The sequence below is a fragment of the Brassica oleracea genome, chromosome C4 (genome assembly GCF_000695525.1).
Source record: "Brassica oleracea var. oleracea cultivar TO1000 chromosome C4, BOL, whole genome shotgun sequence".
Taxonomy (NCBI): domain Eukaryota; kingdom Viridiplantae; phylum Streptophyta; class Magnoliopsida; order Brassicales; family Brassicaceae; genus Brassica; species Brassica oleracea.
Window position 1 is genome coordinate 16107295 of NC_027751.1, and position 16582 is coordinate 16123876.

The 16582-nt window shown below is 36.0% G+C and overlaps 2 long non-coding RNA genes across 4 annotated transcripts; one reads left to right on the forward strand and one right to left on the reverse strand.

Moving 5' to 3' along the window:
* The first annotated feature begins 8446 nt into the window (after nt 1–8446).
* LOC106341412 lies at nt 8447–9713 on the forward strand. Its single transcript, XR_001269643.1, has 5 exons — nt 8447–8638; nt 8725–8753; nt 8826–8871; nt 9300–9396; nt 9512–9713. It is a non-coding gene; the product is annotated as an uncharacterized LOC106341412 (long non-coding RNA).
* Nucleotides 9714–9849: 136 nt separating this feature from the next.
* On the reverse strand, nt 9850–12464 carry LOC106339424. Of its 3 annotated transcripts, none has more exons than XR_001269173.1 (5): nt 12132–12464; nt 11598–11927; nt 11184–11357; nt 10897–11106; nt 9850–10220 (listed from the first exon to the last, which is right to left on the reverse strand). It is a non-coding gene; the product is annotated as an uncharacterized LOC106339424 (long non-coding RNA). The 3 variants fall into 3 exon arrangements; XR_001269171.1 differs by having other exon boundaries at nt 11598–11933; XR_001269172.1 differs by having other exon boundaries at nt 9850–10242; nt 11598–11933.
* Between the last annotated feature and the right edge of the window lie 4118 nt (nt 12465–16582).

A 16582-nucleotide genomic window follows, 5' to 3' on the forward strand; every position in this document is an offset into this window, starting at 1 on the left:
TTTCAGGATGTTTGGACTTCTCAAGAAATCAAAACCACAACAAGACGTTTACTTTCCTTTTAAAACCGTGTTAGAAAAAGAGCAAATGATTTTTGGAAATAAGAAACAATTTGCTTCTATTGGGTTTGATTTTGTGCAGAAACAAAGAAACCAAAGGAAGAGACAAAACAAGTTCGATGATGATGAGAAGTGGGTCAGAAGTGGTGATCGTCCCTTCACCAAAGCCAAGAGAAGCAACCGTGTAGTGCTTGATCAAAACGAGCTTCAAACTTATGCTAGTTTGGAGAAGATGTTGCATAAGGCAATTTATGCTATCTGGCAACTTAAAAAGAAGGGAAACACCAACACTTCTCCTTCACCAAAACAGCAAAGTAATTTTTCTTCTCTTTCAAATTCTGATTTGGAAACTAATGTGTTTTCTTCTAATAAAAGCAAAACAGTGAAACCCACAAGCAAAGATCATTCAACCAGGTGCTTTAAATGCCATAGGATCGGTCATTATGCTAACAAGTGTCAAAAGAAAAGACCGTTGGTGACTTTGGAGAATGAGAACGTTAAAACCGAGCCAGAAAAGGAAGACCCATTGCCAATTTTTGATGACTTCACATATGAGCCAATGGAGGGGCTAGATGAAGAACAAATTTGTGGTCATCAAGCCAACCAAGAAGGATCATCTTCCATTCAAAAAACAGACCGAACTCAAGGTGAGCATTGTGCTCATTATGGTTCTTTTGCTTATAATCCTTTTCCTTTTAATGTTTCAGATTTGAGGACAAATCTTTTTGAAGAGGAAGGGAATGATGTGCCCCGGTTTGTGGATCAGTCCATTGGAGCCAAGCAGTATGGAAGCAGTAAAGATATATGTTCATTGTTTGACTCATATCTTCCAAACCTCGAGGCTTCTACGCATGAAATCACTTGGAGAATGTTCTCAACTCAATTACGGAACTCCTCGAACCAGAATCAGATCAAATGGAGTTCAGATGAAAGAGTTATGCAATTTACAAAACCGGTGATCTTCAGTTCTCGCGAATTTGGACCGTACGGATCGTCAAACCCACGTCTTGATCCTTACCACCATGGACCAGAATGACCAGAATGAACCTGGACAGTAGTCGAAGGGTCTCCTTGACCAGTCCACCTCAAACTTAGCAAATTTGACTTATTTATTATTTTCTAGTCAAATTTCTCATTTCCTAGATGTGTGATTCCCACAAATAATTATGTCTTTCTTTGACCACATCTAGTATAAATATGTAAACTCTTTTATGAATAAGATCAATCTATGTTTTAAATTTTATTTTCGTTTCTTCTCTGAGTGAGAGAGAGAGTTCTTTAGCTAGTTCATTGGTGTGAACCGGCTTGTTGATTTGGTGGTCAGTCAATTCATCTTTGTGTGTTGTTTTGTGGTTAGCCAACACATTTATTCTTTCTTAGGTGGTTAGCCTTAGATCGTGGGTATATCAAGAGCCATTCCGCATCTCTTGACGATCCTTTCAATTCATCTCAGTTCCCGAAGTGCATTTGCCTTCTCGGATCATATCCAACACCCAGCTAAAGTGAACCTTCCCGATTTAGGGCATATCAATTGTATCGTCAGGAAATTCTCTGATTGGTTCACTCAATGGAAGGTTGTTGTTTGTAGATTAATCGATACAAGACTGGTGCCTGTGGTTGAGAACTACTTGCACGATCTATGGGTTGTTGCACAACAACTATATGTACGAGAGCTTAATAGTGATGAGCTAAAGTACGAGATCACTGACACTGCAGGAAAGATGATTTGGGCGAGCTTGGTTGGAAAATCTTGTACTTGCAAGGTGTGGGATTATGAAAAGTTTCCTTGTCTGCACGGACTGGCAGCTTACATCTATTTCACTACGAACGTTGATGGCGGCCGCCTTAATATCCATGAGCTGTGCTCAAAATACTCCTGGACAGAACTGTGGGCTTTGGCGTATGACAGGACACTTTATGTTGTGCCCGACATGTCTTCTTGGAATGTACCAGATCAGATCAAAGAGGTGAAGATCATACCTCCGGATCGCATCACGAGGAAGGGAAGGAAAAGAGTTAAAACTACTTAAAACTTGGATGAATTTGGATGATGAATTTGGAGTAATGCATTTAACTAATTTATTGTGTTGTATGCTTCGGAAAACTGCGTAAAACTTGGAATCTACTTTAAGTTTAAGTGTTTTGTTCCAAAACCTATGTATGATATGATATGTTTTAAGTGTTTTGGTAGCTATGTATGATATGTTTAAGTATTTTGGATCCTTTTGAAACATTTCCATATAGTATTACTAAGGAAAACTATGGTATTACTACGGAAAACCAGTAGTCTTAACACAACATCACATTAATTAGTCTTAACACATCATCTTAATACAGCATCACATCCAAACAAAACAACATAAGGCTTATTGCAGAAACAAAAGACAAACATCCAAACAACATAAGGCTTAATGCATAAACAAAAGACACACATCCAAACAACATAAGGCTTCTCATTTACGGGTAAGAAGCTCCTTAAAGCAATCTCTGCAGCATTTCGTCCACCTCCTGCCTTAAGGAGCGAATCTCTTCCCGAACTCCGAGAACCCATGGTCTTAAAGCAATCTCTGCAGCATTTCGTCCACCTCCTGCCTTAAGGAGCGAATCTCTTCCCGAACTCCGAGAACCCATGGTTGACGGAAGTGTGCAAGTTTCACATAGTTGCACTCAGTTTGACATATTGCAGTAAGTTAAGCAAGTAGAGAAAATGTAAATTACCTTGTACGCGGTTGCAAGTGAAGTACCTTCGGCATGGTAGAAAATCCTTATCTGTTGGATTAGTAGAAACCTCGTCGACGATTCGTCCTCCACATGGGCACGAAGATGGAATCCCGTGCTCAGCATCGCAAATAAACTGAAGCATGTCGCAGTGTTTCTTCATCTTCTTCATCTCCTTCATTTCCTGTTTGTCAACCCATGGATCCATTTCCTGTTCGGAATTGAGAGAAATTGAGGAATTCGCGAGAGATAGATGAGAGAGAAAGGTGATAGAGAGATGAGAAATGTGTGATGAATGAGAAGGAGAGAGACGAGATGATAGAGTAGAGAGTAAAGATGAGAGAGAGGGAGACAAGAGAGAGGACTCGACAGTGGGAAGTGGGATTCTACTTTTTCCCCTAGAAAATCCCGCCTTGACTCATGAAATTTTAGAAAGTTCGCCAAAATTTCGAATTATTTTCAAACACCCGCCTAATATATACAATTAGTTATCCCCAGGATAGTAGTTGTACAAAATATCAAAATAGTTGTCATTTCGGTGATTTTCAATTATTTTAGTATTACATGTAATTAAATTCTACTTCTTTAGTTGTAAAATAAAATATAAGATTCCAAAATATGATTATTGGTGATATACGTAATAAAAGTGTCTATACAAGTTTTAGAGCGAAATCTAATCTTCAGCAATTACATAGTTAACAAAATGACCATGAAAGTGTATGTAGTGTGATGGGTTGTTCTTTTGATTGTAGAGTATAACAATTTTTTTTTCTGTTGAATATAACATTTTTTCGACTACTAAAGATTATATTTCTTATCCTGATTTCCAATTTCGAACATTTTGATTTCCAAATTCAATTTCAGAAAGTCATACTAGTAATACACAAACAGAAAAACAGTTCTCCATAGTTGTACAAATAAAACAATCAAATTCAAAGTCAAAATCATACTAGTAATAAACAAATGAATTTAGTTTTTTTTTTTCTTTTTCTCTATTTTTGTTCATACCACCGATAATTATTGATAACTCACAAATTTTCAATTGAATTTTTTGATCCTTATAACTAGTATTTCTATCTATCTTTCAAATTTTTTTGATTCTTGGAACTACTATCTGTATCTATCTTTCAATTTTTTTGATTCTTAGAACTAGTATCTCTACCTATCTTTAAATTTTTTTGATTCTTGGAACTACTATCTATATCTATCTTTAATTTTTTTTTTATTCTTCGAACTAGTTTGTAACTATAACCTCAGTTCTATTGTTTGGTCCAAGCAAAATATGACTTATTTGAAATTAATTGAATGAATATTTTTTGATCAAAAAGATTTATATGGTATTTCAAATTCAAAAGCCTGCCAAAAAGATTTATATGGTACTAAAGTACAGATAAAACAAAGTCAAATTCAAACATTTCGATTTTCAAAGTCAACTTCAGAAAGTCATACTAGTATTACACAAACAAAAAAACAGCTCACCATAGTTGTACAAAGTTTTTCAATAAAACAGAGTAAAATTTTTCAATAAAACAAGAGGTTCCATCTACCCTGGATAATCATCATGCAATAGAGATGCAACTAGTTTTGGTGTACCTTTGAGTAGTTGTGGTGTGCCTTTGAGTTGGCATCAACATTTTCATCCACATTTACTTCTTCGTCACTTTTTTCCAACATCTCCTCAATCGCCACAATCTTCTACTCGTGTTGTTTATCAACTTGATTGTCGCCACCATATCGAGTTATGGCTTTATCTCCGATTTCATCATCATTCGAATGGCACACCTCATAGTTCGTACCTACATAATTTCGTTTCCCCGCTCTTGAAATTTGCTTTGAGAGTTCTGACCTTTTGATGACCTCCACCAACAAAATGCAACTACGGTTGTCTTTATCAAGGGACAAAAGATAACCAAAAAGATCATCATCATCACAAATGACGAATTTCTCGTCACTCCCAACCAGCAGTGGAATGTAACTCAATTTCAACTTCACATTACATTCATCAAGCCCGACCCTTTTGCATATGCGTGCTTCTACCATTGAAAGATTTATCTCCTCCACAGCATGCTTCAACACTAAACAATACATGCCACCTTCGCATCTGAAGTGTATGATGACGTTGTGGCTCATTGTAGCCTGCCAAAACCATATAATACCATCCATTATACATTCAAAGTTATACCAGTTTTACTAGTTCTACAACAATCATCAGTAATACTAGTTTTCCTAATTCTACTGTCGTACACGTTTTGATTTTGAATCTACATTCAGCGCACTAGAATCGAACAATGCAAACCATTCTCCTACTCAATTCAACTCATAATGGACTCAGATACCAAGATGCAACATCTTAATCCATTCCAATCTGGTTTCTCAGCTCATTCAAGAGCTGTGGAACCCTAAAACCTACCTGTTCTAGGATGGAGGGAGGATACACCAGCGATGGACAGGGGATATGATTGGCTTTTACACAGCGGCAGAAGACGACGGAGGACCGAGCCGGAATGAGGTCGGGGTAGCAATCGAGCCGTACGGTCGGGTTCCCTTTTCCCAAACGCAATCCCCTCGAACCGCAGTCGTCGAAATCTCACCACAATCGGACCGTACGGTCGGGTTCCATTTTTTTTCAATTTTCATTAAATTGTATTTATTTCATTTTCTTTATTCTGAGGCCAATTTGGTAATTGTAGGTATTTTAATGAATATGAGAGATATGAAGATTAGTTAAGGATATAAGTGATTTAAATATTTTTTCCAAGGGTAATAGAGATGAATCCTCGAGTGAGTGCGGCGAGGTGGAGTTGAACCGGTTCGTCTCACACAATCCGAAATAAAGCGGTTTATGTTCGATTTTGTTCTTTTTTTTGGCCAAACAAGATTTTTATAAGTGACTACTCCACTAAAGGAGGAATTGTTTACAAAAGTTGGTAAAAAAGCCATCACGGCTAACAAATTCGCTGCTACAAAAGTCAAGCGAAAAAACATAAAAACAGAAAATAAAAGCAGTCATTATACGTAAGCAACAAGCACTGCTGAGATGTCCTCGTATCTCAACAACATTAAGCCTAAGCAGTGGAATGACGCAAAAGAGCATACTGAACACAATCAGTGATCTAATGCCTGTGATTGATACCACAACTAGTGTGCGATGAACAATCTTAATAATGGCCATAATAGCAAAGGTAATATGGTACCTAACTGCTGAGCCTTTGAAGAATACAGAGAGCGCATCATCTGTCGTCCAATCTTCCAATCCATAAAGTGACCGTGCAACGCAAGAGCAACTATGCAAAAGCCATGGTAAAAGGAAAACTGAAATGTGTTTTAAAGAAGTGGCGATAAACAATATCTGCAACCACATCCAAGAGAAAGTTCTGCAATTTAACTTTATACACTATATAGTAGAGGAGACATAACTGATCTGAAACCACTTTCTTGTAGTAAATCTGCATCCAATCAGTAAGAACTCCATAGATAGATATGTAACTAGCACTCCATAACGTAGAAAGTTGGTAACAAGAGCTCCATAACGAAGATGAGGGTTTGTAGCTCAGGAATCATCAACAACATACGATGTGAACTGATTAAGATCTCACCAGAGCATTCAACACATCCAGCGGGGCAGGTTGAAGATGGCTCAGGTACTTCGCTCCAGAGGCGAGTCTCGTCGATAGCACAGGTCTTAGCAGCACCGGAAGAGAAGAGAAGTGGAAGAGGTTTTGATGGAAAAGGAGGCGGTTTCCGGTGAAGATCTATGAAAACAGGGTTTTGATGTGCGATTTTGTTCTTACCATAATTTTGTTAGAAAATCCAATTTTTTTTGTGTTTGTTTGTCAAGCAGTGTTTAACCACCCAATCTACTAGCTTACATTAGAAACTCTATAAACTAATAACTACCGTAAATTAATTAAAAAAACTAGATTCTGACCGGCACATCTGTGCAGATATTTTTTTTTATTTTATAACTGTATTTGATATTATTACAAATATTTTAAATATATAATTTCCATTTTAGTGTTATATATTGTGTAACTCGATAATATTATTGTTTATATTTTTATTTGATATTATTAATATGTAGTGATTTGTTTAATACATTTTACTTCGTTATTATTTTTATTACTTTCGAATATATTTTCGAGTTGGTACAATAGAATAACAATCTGAAATAATTAAATACAGAACCTTCTCCAAAATATTTTTTTTCTTTAATTTATACATTTTTCATATAATACATTTTTAAAATTTATTTATTTATTTATATTATATAAATATTTATGTTTAAGATAATTTATATTTACATGTTGTATTTAAAAAAAAAGATAGTTAAACATATATAATTTTAATATTTTATGGGATTTATAAGTAAAAGAGTGTTTTGTTTAAATAATATAATTATATTATTTTAGTAAATTTTATGCACAGTAGCATCTATCAGAATATTTTAGTAAATTTTATTGATATATGATATTTTTTGGATGTTATAATATTAAGTTTTTTTTTAATTAAGGTTTCAAAATATTAGATTACTTTAATTTTTACAACATATATAGTTTATTTTTTCGTGGTGCATTTCAAAAAGTTATTATTTATTATCTATGATTTTATCTTTTGTTAAATTTAAAATATTACCATTTTAAGTTTGATTATATATTTTCAAAATTGTATATTTTGTCAAGAAAACTTTGGAAAATTACACAAATATTTTTAAGTTTGGAAGATTACATGAATTTTGAATTTATTTTTGTTACTACACTAATACATTATTTTATAAAAAAATATTTGAACTTTTGGTAATTTTTTCTAAATATTTCTCAATAGATTTTCTTATAATTAAATAAAAATGAATTTATAATTAAAATTTTATTGTTCATTAATATTTTAGATGAATTACTAAAATTTCATAGTTTTCTAATAACATATTTTTAAATAGTATATGAAATAAAAGTTATTATATACCATTATTTTTTGTATATAAATTTTTTAAAATAATATATAGTTGAGAGTTTCAAAATAAAGGAAAAGATAACATATAGTTGTAGATATAAAAGTTTAACTTATGTTAATAAATTTATTTTTGTATAAAATATTACATAGTTTACGAGTTAATTTTTTTTTTTGTTAATTTATCTATTTAATATAATTTTCATATTTAATTCATAAATTACTTCTATTCTTATATAATACAAAATATAATTATAAATTTATAAAAAAATAGTATATACTTTTTATTTCTTGTTTTAGGATAAAATTTTAATTAATATTGATTTATAATAATATTATATTACTAATTACGAAATTAATTAATGTGTTAGTTTATAAAAATATTTAAATTTTTAGTAAGATTTTGTAAGATTCTTTCTCAACAGAATTTTCTATAATTAAAAAAAAAATCAGATTTATAGTTGGTTTATTATTAATGTAGAAAATTAAATATGTCATATTGACTAACTTTTTAAGTGGTCGTACTATGACTTGTTAATAGTAGATTAAAAATAGGATCCTAAATTAGTAAATTAGATTTTGGTTTTCAATTAAACTGATTTAAAATATAATATAAATCGATAAAAATAAGAAAATTTGTCCTCTATGTGATTGATAAAGTACATCAATACAAGAACTTTTTGAAGGATATTACTTTTTGTCAAGCTCAAAGAGAGGATTTCTTTCAGCGTGCCAAGCCTTACAAGAACCTTCCCACCATTGCAAATTTGCAAGGTCACGGCTTTTGATAATTTTTAGCTGTGTGTTTTGTACTTTCATCACTTCGACATGTTATGATTTGATGATTGGATAATTACTTCGTATGGGTTACTAACACAGGATGGAGAATCTGGCAAAGGAGCTGGGTGTAGTTATATCGGTAAACTTCTTCTAGGAAGCTAATAATGCACATTACAACTCAATTGCCATAATTGATGCTGATGGAACTGACCTTGGGATTTATAGGAATTCATATATTCCTGATGGACCTGGTGGTGAGTCAAGTTTGGAGTTAGCTCGAATTTCTTCTAACTTATGTTTTGCTAATAGCTTTTCTGAACCTTCAGGGTATCAAGAGAAGTTTTATTCAATCCTGGAGACACTGGCTTTAAGGTAGTTTTGACAAGAACATTCCCCCACGAAGAACTTTTTCTTATCTATATCTTGCTGTTTGGTTAATAATGATTGATCACTTTCATGTTGCGTGTCAATAGGTATTTCAGGCAAAGTTTGCAAAAATTGGAGTAGGAATGAAGATCTTCTTGTATAGCTTTTTCTTTGTCACTTGTGAACATAAGTAATGGTGCAATGTCTGTGGTTCAGCTATATGTTGGGATTAGGCCTTCTCACATTCAGTTTTCATAGTCATCAGTGTCTTATATGTGTATAATACAGTTACATGCATGTATCTAGTTTTTCCATATTACTTCTTGTAATTTACCAAGATGTACTTCCATGGTTCAGTCTTATTTCCCAATAACTAATTGATTTTTTTCTGCAATGCTTTGCTAATGACTGGGGGGTATTACTTTTGGGTTCAGGTGCCTCTAGTCGCTTCGGATCGCATAGGGAAGGAAGTGATTGAAACTGAGCATGGACAAAGTCAGATCACTTTCTATGGGAACTCCTTCATTGCTGGTATCACTTCAAATGAGACCAACTTCAGAGTTTAGATAATATGGAATTAAATTTGAAGAGTAGATATATTAAGTTAAATCTTCCCAGTACTTATGTGATATGAGAGGACCAACAGGTGAAATTGTGTCTGAGGCTGATGATAAAACGGAAGCTGTTCTCGTGTCACAGTTCAGTCTTGAGAAGATCAAGTCGAAGAGGCAAAGCTGGGGAGGTGTTCCGTGACAGCCGGTCAGATTTGTACAAGGTGCTTCTCACAACGGACGGTAATCTTTGATAGATTTTGATGTTGATGCAAACTAATAAATACAGCGCAAAATTTGATGTGGCTCTTTCATGACAGTACATGAATCGTTTGTGTGTTGTTGTTTACTTAACGAATAATGTAAATGTCAAATGAAAAAGAAATTTTGACCTTTATTTGCAAAATATTTTATGAAAAAAATGAAACTGTTATATTTCGAAAATGTGTTTTCATGTGAAAAGCACAAAAGTGTAGTTCGAACAGTAAGACCTTACTTACTTACACCATAGATTACCAAGAACATAAAACGGAAAGAAAATTCCAACTCCAACATCTGTCTTTATATTTCCTGTTTCTTTTGATCATCAGAAACCAGTTCATTTGGTGGGTTGTGTTCTTCTTCCACCTTAATGATCTCCTCTTCCTAGTGGGCATTTTCTTCAAAAGTACTGTGCTTTTCTTCTTGATTGTATTCTTCTACATCACCATCTCCAGCTTCACTGTTATCACAAAGATCGAGGTGAGAAGACGCCACTTTCATCACTTGGACCGCATACATCACCGATGTTAGAGGATTTGCCATCTACAGTGAAACCAAAACAGGCCTGGTTTGATGAATAAGAAAGATGCATTTCGGTATCGGTTACAAAGAACAACTTTTGAAGGGTTGTAATGCAATATCAAGTGGTGCACTAATACTGACTTTAGACATGTTTGGCGCGAAGGGTTACGGTAAGTCATTTTGTTGACAACTTTAAACCCTACAAACGCCATGCATGGTTAACATTTAGCCGAGGGAGTTACTGTGCATATCTTCATTTTTTTAAGATGGAAATTTTTAATTGTAAATTGGTCCTTACTAAAGTTGACAAAAAAAAAAGGTTAACACTTAGAGCATCATTATCCCAAATACTCATTTAGGGGTTCTTAATCTTTTTTTAATAATTTTTAGTTGGAAAAGTGGGTTTAAGAAACGGGTATATTTGTGTAGTCCATTGCAAGTCTCTTATCTAAGGGTTCTTAAACAAAATATTAAACATTATTTTATTAAACTTCAAATTTATTTATTAAATTCTTAAACATAACATTTTAAACATAGATTTAAAATACAAGTAGAAACACAACAAAAAAAACAAGAAGTTCAGATGATAAGAAAGAATGTAATAAAACATTTGTATACATATGCAAAAACACCAAAGAATGCAAAAATATTTTTCCAAATAAGTGATCAAAGATGGTGTCATTCAGCAATGGCGTACCTAATTCTGAAAGGAGATGGGTGGATTCGTGGTGGCTTCCAAGGGAACTCCACTAGGAGAAGTCCTTATCTGAGTTGTATCTGTAGATGAGCACGACATTATGGCATGCCATTTACTTGCAACTGATGCTATCGCTTGAGCTCTATGAGATATCTTCGTTGCTGCGTGCAGACATAAAATAATCCCAACAACATGGACCACCGCAGAGACCTGAAAACATAACCATCCCAAGCTTTTAACATCACCGTATAACAAGAAACCAAAGAAGAAACTAAAGCTCGACTCACCGCGAAATCACCACTGTTTATATACGTGATACGTCCGCTATACGCAGTGATCTGGAAAAGCGTGGTAAACTGGCTAACAGTGACACCAGAAACTGTAGAAGCAGAAAGATGCGGAACCTGTGACTTATCTTAGAAAGGTAATGACGCAAACGTATGTGCTTATCTCACAGAGTTCTGTAATAAAAGAAAAACATAAAAAAAGTTTCAGCTTTCAATCCAAAACAGGGGAGCGACAAAAGTACAAGCAATCTAACAGAGTTCTGTAATAAGGAAACACATAAAAGGTTCCAGCTTTCCGACAACCCATGAACTATCACAGAGTTCTGTAATAAGGAAAACCAAAGAAAAGGTTTCAACTTTCATGCAACTAATGATCTGTCACAGAGATTTTGAACCAAAGATAGAAAAAATCACCGAGATTTGCTGAATATACTGAGCCTTGAGCCGTCCCATACGACCACTGAGCTGATCAACGAAGAAAAACTTTCGAATCCCATGCTTTCTCACGTTATGAGAAACGCAAAGAAGAGAGACGCCAGCTAAACACGCCTGCGAGACGACGATGTTGAGCTCGAAGCTCTTGTACTGATACCTCTCCCAGTCTTTGCAATGCCCTAGCTTCAACACTAACTTTGCTCCTTGCCTTAGCTTGCCTAAGCATAGAACAACCAAAGTAGTTTTGCCATGATCAACATGAGCTACAATTGCTATATTCCTCACGTCATTCCTCCTCACCAACGTCTTCTTCACCTCAATCATCCAAACAAAAAAAAGCGATTTCCTTTAGAGAACCAATCAAAAGATAGAAGCTAAGTCCTTGAAACTCTATTGTCAGACTACAGACATAAGAAAGCTTTGTCCTTTAAGTTTAACAGTCTCACAATCAATCATTTTCTTATCTTTTTCAATTCAAAGTGACAAACTTTAAGCTCAAAACACTAAAACTACCGGAGGATGGTTCAGCGTTTGATGGAGAGACAGAGCAAGTGATAGGAAGGTGAAGCGGACGGCGCCGGGGATTAAATCGGAGAGCTCCTCCTGGTTTAAGGGCGGAGGGGATTAAACCTTGCCTCTTTGCATCTGTAATCGCCCACGCCTATCAAAAGCGGGGTTCTTCGTCTCGACGGAATCGATCTCCATCTGGTTTAAGAGCTCCTCCAGCTGCGACGGAATCGATCTCCATTTCCGATTAGGAAACCTCAGAGAAAGCGTGGTTCTTCGTCTCGACGCGACGGGGCAAGGAAGAGGGAGAAAAAATTATCTAAAAGCGAAGCGTGGCATCAAGAGGCGTATCTTAGAGCATCAGCGTTAATGAACCCATCAAAAGTTTCACAAAATATTTTTTTATTATTATTTTTTTTCTGTTTAATTTTTGTTTTTTAAAAAAAAAAAAAAAATTTATTAACCAGACTAATCGTGGACCGCCACGTGTCGTGGGGCCCGCGCTACAGTGATGATCCGGGTTCAGTGCAGTGAACTTCCAAAAAACAAGTTCATTGCTTTTGTTTATTTTAAGATACGTTGTTTCTGGTAATTGGTTTTTTCTTTTTCTTTAATCCCTAATTAAACTAAAAACTCTTCGAAGATCCCCCTTACAGATGCTCTTAGCTACGTATAAACATAAATAAATTATTAAATTGTGAAAAGCTTTTCTTGGGTTTGGATAGAGGAATTAAACCGTCCGTTCACTACTTATCTAAAATAAATTGCAACTAAAGGAATATCAATAATCGTGGTGATTTAGTAGTCCAAATAGTTGAAATATTAGATTAGGTCCGATTCACTACGATTGTTGATCACTGCATTGTTTTAAAATACTTATATGAAAAGTCAAATTTCTGAAGAAGAAACATTGACCAGTCTAGTCTTCAACCCAATTTGACTTTCGTCCAAAAGTTATCTGATTATGAAAAACTGAAATTCTTTTGAAGTAGGGTGATTGCCATAATCCTTACTTTTTTTCAGATAAAGCAGATAAGGTAACCGAGAATTGTTTTCTGAAAGTAGACTAGTTTATGGTCATCTAATTGAACTTTATGGTTGCTAGATATTTGTTTTCGCCTAACTTAATTTAGATTAATTTTCGAAGTTGTGAGATTTACTGAATGCGCGGTTTTCTAAACAAGAAGAGTGGCTGCCATTGGTCGTAACGAGGTTAAGCTGGATCTGACACGCATGAACGTGTTAATTAATGAGACAAATAGAAATTAAAAGAGAGTATTAGTTTTAGTTTTTCAATGAAGCTAAAGGTTGATCTGTGCTGTAACCTGAGGGAGAGATTTAGAAGAGACAAAACTGTTCATGTGCATGTGCACTATGCTGTCTCCTCGCTTGTGCCCCCCTTTCTCTCTTCCATAATATTCTTTCTTCACTTAATTTAATCCAAATTAATGTAATATTTTTGATAAAAGTTACTAGTTGTTAAACCCATTTGTTCTGGATCGAATCTCTGGTGGCTACTCTCTTTTCAAAAGACCACGAGAGCTGATGAAAGGTCGTTATTATAATTCGTTTTCTTTGAATCTTTCGTTGAAAACTAAAAAGCTCTTTACTGTTGGGGAAAGCGGGCACGAAGCGCAACTGAATGTAACGGTCGTGTTCCCCTGATCTTGTGAGAACCTGTGAGGAAAAATACTTCGACGATAACATGATATAGTATAAGCAATAACTAAATGAGACAAGCATTTTTTACGTGGAAAACCTCCTCGATGTGAGAAGGAAAAACCACGAGACCGTAGTCCACTCAACAATCTACTATATAAATGTATGTGCGTACAACCACGTCCTCCCTGTTCAACAACCTGAACAGAATAGAGACTCAAGCTACAAAGAGCTACTTCCAACACAAGAACACCAACAACAAGAGAGCAACACAAAGCTTCAAAACCAGCAGCAACCAAACGACCTCATCTCACAAGGATTCCGGCAACCAGAGACTAATCCCACCGTACAAATCCAAGATAAACTAGTCAACAATACTTCTGCCAAATTGCAGCTCAATCAGAGAAGATCTCACCGTCGGATTTACCAAACACTCAAGACAGCACTGCTGAAGAACTGTGACGACCAGCTTCACTAAAACTCAGACAACAGAAGATCCAACCGTTGAAATCCAAATCCCTTCAGGTAAACCTTTAACCCACTGACTTAAGAAGCTTTCCACAAAATATCAGCCCGATCAGGATCCGTTTGACCCTCCAAATCTGCCTTGACAGACTCAGACAAAATTCTGCATCCTTCCCTCTTTTCTCTCTTTTGTCTTTTTGATTCTTGTAATTCTCTACATAAAAATTAGGTCAAGAGACTATATATATGTGTCTCACTAACCCTAAGAACCTCCAAGGCCCAATACTAATCTCATGGACTAATACCAATGGCCCAACTTCCAAGTTTGGTTATCACCAACCAAACCCAATGGGTTTCCTCCATCTAGAAGGAACCCAACAAACTCCCCCTCCGACTAGGTGGAGGAAACATCCATTCCAGCTATCCCTCGGCATACTTCAAGCTTTCCCCTCGGCAAAGACTTTGGCATCATATCAGCTCCATTATTATCCGTATGAACTTTCTCAAGTTCCACTTCCTTAGAAGCAACCACATCTCGTATCCAATGATACCTCCTCTGAATGTGTTTTGATTTCGAATGAAATGTAGAGTTCTTCCCGAGACAGATGGCGCTTTGACTATCACAAACAACACATACTTTTCTTGCTTGAAACCGATCTCTTCACAGAAGTTCTTCATCCACAACAACTCTTTACAAGCTTCAGTTGCAGCAATGAACTCTGCCTCAGTGGTAGATAGTGCAATGCACTTTTGCAGCCTCGACTGCCATGCCACAGCTCCACCCGCAAATGTTACCAAGTAACCCGAAGTAGACTTGCTAGAATCAACATCTCCAGACATGTCAGAATCAGTGAAACTGACCAGTAAAGGCTTCTTACCCCCAAATGTAATCTTCAGATCAGAAGTCCCTCCGAGATATCTCAAATCCACTTCACAGCATTCCAATGTTCTCTTACTGGATTGGAGATAAACCTGCTGACAACTCCAACGGCGTAAGCTAAATCCGGTCTTGTATAGACCATGACATACATCAAACTACCCACTGCCGAAGCATATGGAACCTTCGCCATATCTTCTTTCTCCGCATATGTCTTCGGACTTTGTTGACTGCTCAGTTTTAAGTGTGGAGGAATAGGAGTAATCAACACTTTAGACTTGTCCATGGGAAACCGCTTAAGTACTTTTTCAATGTACTTCTCCTGAGACAAGTGAATCAGCTTCTCACCTCTGTCTCGAACAATTCTGATACCGAGAATTTGTTTCGCTGGACCCATATCTTTCATGGCAAAGGACTCACTGAGCTGCTCTTTCAGCTCCTTAATTTTGTCCATGTTCCTGTCCACAATCAACATATCATCGACATACAACAACAAGATGATAAAATCATCCTCACCAAACACCTTCACAAATACACAATGGTCTGAATCAGTCTCAGCATAACCATGCTCCCCCATAGCAGACTTGAACTTCATGTGCCACTTTCTTGGTGCTTGCTTCAATCCATAAAGGCTTTTCTTCAAGCGGCAAACCAAATTTTCTTTTCCCTTTTTCACATAACCTTTCGGTTGTTCCATGTAGATCTCTTCCTCCAAATCACCATGAAGGAAAGCAGTCTTCACATCCATTTGCTCAACCTCTAGATCAAGACTCGCTGCCAATCCAAGCACAACCCAAATGGATGACATCTTCACAACAGGAGAAAAGATTTCATCATAATCAATTCCCTTCTTTTGGCTGTAGCCTTTCACAACCAATCTAGCCTTGTGTCGAGGTGGCAAATTGTCATCCTCATGCTTAATCCTGTACACCCACTTATTAAGCAGAGCCTTCTTACCCTTAGGAAATTCCGCCAACTCAAAAGTATGGTTCTCCTCAAAAGAATCCATCTCCTCATCCATGGCTCCAAACCACATATCCTTGTGTTCATCCTCCAAAGCTTCATCATAGCTTTCCGGCTCTCCCCCATCATTAAGCTAAACATACTCACTAGGATCATACATTGTCGACGGTTTAAGACCTTTCTCAAATCTTCTTACAACAATAGGTTGGTTCTCAGCAGCTGGTGTCTCACCATGATCGTCACCATGATCACCACTACCATCTTCATGTGCGGGAGCATCTGCACTAGGTGTATTATCCTGAACCTCAACCTCAACCTCACCGTGGACCGATGTAGAAGGAGTAGCCTCTAAATCAATCAAACTCTCATAAACCTGAGCTGGAATTTTGGACTTGTCAATGACCTTAATCATTTGATCTTTCATGAACACAACATCTCTGCTCCTTACGAGCTTCCTTTCAACGGGATCATAAAATCTGTACCCGAACTCATC